The 2,695-nt window shown below is 35.3% G+C and overlaps 1 protein-coding gene across 1 annotated transcript in view; it reads left to right on the forward strand.

Annotated features, from left to right (window-relative positions):
• PPFIA2 (PTPRF interacting protein alpha 2) overlaps window positions 1-2,695 on the forward strand; it is a 643,396-nt gene that overhangs the window by 613,381 nt on the left and 27,320 nt on the right. The gene's annotated exons all lie outside the window — the stretch shown is intronic.

Here is a 2,695-nt window from a genome sequence, read left to right on the forward strand (position 1 = left end):
ATATATATATTTTTTTTTTTTTAATCATTGACTTGATTCTGATTCATACTGTTCATAGTGACCCTGTAGGGCAGAGTAAAACTGCTCCATAGGGTTTCCAAGACTATAAATCTTTATAAAAGTAGACTGCTGGTAGATTCCAGCTGCCTACCTTTTAGTTAGCAGGCAAATGCTTTAACCACTGCACCACCCAGAGCTCCTTAATTTAGGTATATAGTCCCCCAAAAAATTGAGAGCAAATTCTTCTCTGAAGGGCATATTTGTGTTGTTTATATATCAATCTTTTAGAGCCTTTGTTTATTTATATATTCATATTCCAAAAATATTGAATTGTTAAGTCACTGTGAGGACACAGGAAAATCAAATACAAACTTGTGTCTCAAGTTGTTACTGTCTACTAGGTTCAAAAAGTCATGTTATAATACCATGTTATAAGTACTATATTGCAGCTTTCTATTCCTTTAGGTTATGGGAACAAATATCAGTTGTATTATGATAATATGATTTATATGTAGTTGATGATGATGATAAATTAATAAATATCAACCAAAATGATTTTGTCTTGGTAGATTCTATTTAGTGCTGTCCTGTCCAAAATTTAGTATTTGAATAGAAATGATTATTGCAATGAACAAATGTGGGTGTTTTTTGTTTGTTTTTGCTTTCAAAATCTTCATATGGTAGGATTCTTATTTGTTATGGAAAATATGCCGGTTTCATCTTGATGTTACACTTAGTGCTCATTTAGTCACCTCACTGGAGCTGACTAAATACTCCATTCCATTGTATTTTCAGCTCCGTTTTCCCTCTAACAGACATTATCATAGTAATATATACTCTTTTTATAGCAAAATTTTATATTGCATATTAGTGAAAATTTGGCAGGAACTAGCCAAGAACCACTAGTTTAACCTCAGTATGTCTAATATCTATGATGGATATGATCAGTATTACCTAATATTTTATTCCATTCAAGGAAGGTCTCTTCCTGTAATCTTTCCTTCTGAATATTTGAACTCAACATTGTTCTTATTAAAATTCAGGCCTTAGAAATTCATCCAACATGTAAGTGTAGCCTGGTAACTGTGTATTTCTAATTCTGTGTCTATTCCTGTAAAGCTATAACTAATACTCAGTGTTTTTTACTCTTGAGATCTGTTGTTGTTGTGGTGGTGGTTGTTATGTGCCATCAAGTCGGACCTGACTCAGAGCAAACCCTCCTTGAGTTTCCAAGGCAGTATCACTACTGAAGTAGATTGTCTCATCTTCCTTCTGAGGAGTGGCTGGTGGGTTTGAACCACCAGCCTTCTGGTTAACAGTCAAGTGCCTTAGACACTACCAAAGATGCTACCAAAGCTCCTTCTTGAGACCTAGGGATTCTTTTTTTCTGTTATATCTTTCCATCCTTTAAATCTCATATCGCCAAGTCTTTATTCTCTCTGAACATCTCTGATTTCATGTAGATTTTCATTTCACACTCATCACTCAATAAAGACTCTTATTTTGGCAATATTTACCCCTTCATTAGTTTCTCTAAGCCCTAAATTTACCTAGAAAGCTACCAGATTATGCTTTCTTAAATAATAATAATAATAAAGTACTACCAATATTTTCCTCCCATCACAGTTATTAAATAATTCCCTATTTTCTGCACATATTCTGAACTTCCATATTTCTTCTTACTTCTTAGCACGGATTTTCAACAGCATTGCTGCACATTTAAAATTCTATCTGCAATCCTGTGTTCAAAATGCACTCTTTTACATAATGATCTTTTCTCTGGTACCTGATCTTTTAAGAGTCACTCAGTTCTGTGCTTTCCATAAGGTTCATTCCACACACAAGTTCAATGTCTGCAGATTTGTTCCTGTTACGTATTTCTTTATAACCTAGAGTTTTTGAGAGTTCAACATTTTGGCATTTGCTTCTGTATTTTGTTATTTAACTGACATATTTATAAATTTTTTTTTTCTCTTCAATTAAGGAAAGAACATTATCTCTTATAAATCTTTACTGTCTAGTTATCCAGAAATCCCACAAGTAGAGAGGTTTAACAAACAGATCTCTATTTTCTCATAGTTTAGGAGGCTAGAAGTACAAGTTCAGGGCACTGGCTCTCAGGGAAGGCTTTCATAACACTTATCTACATAGCCACCACTTGTTTGCCAGTTTGTCATACTGTGGTCGCTTGTGTGTTACTGTGAGGCTGGAGGCTATGGCACTGGTATTTCAAATACTAGCAGGGTCACACATGGTGGACAGGTTTCAGTGGCATTTCCAGACTAAGACAGACTCGGAAGAAGGAAGGGGCCATCCACTTCTCAGAGAAGTGGCCTGTGAAAACCTATGAATAGCAGTGAAACACTGTCCAATATTTACTAAAAAATTTTATGAATAGCCCTGAAACATTGTCTGATATAGTACCAAAAGATGAGGCCCTCAGGTTCGAAGGCACTCAAAATATGACTGGGGAAGAGCTGCCTCCTCAAGGTAGAGGTGACCTAATGATGTGGATGGAGTAAAGCTTCCTGGGACCTCCATTTGTTGATGGGGCATGACTCAAAATGAGAAGAAACATCTGCAAGCATTCATTAATAATTGGAACATGGAAAGTATGAAGTATGAATCTAGGAAAATTGGAAGTTGTCAAAAATGAAATGGAATGCATAAAGATTGATATCCTTGGCATTAGTGA

The sequence above is a fragment of the Orycteropus afer genome, unplaced genomic scaffold (genome assembly GCF_000298275.1).
Source record: "Orycteropus afer afer isolate SDZICR_OR568_19922 unplaced genomic scaffold, OryAfe1.0 scaffold00375, whole genome shotgun sequence".
Taxonomy (NCBI): domain Eukaryota; kingdom Metazoa; phylum Chordata; class Mammalia; order Tubulidentata; family Orycteropodidae; genus Orycteropus; species Orycteropus afer.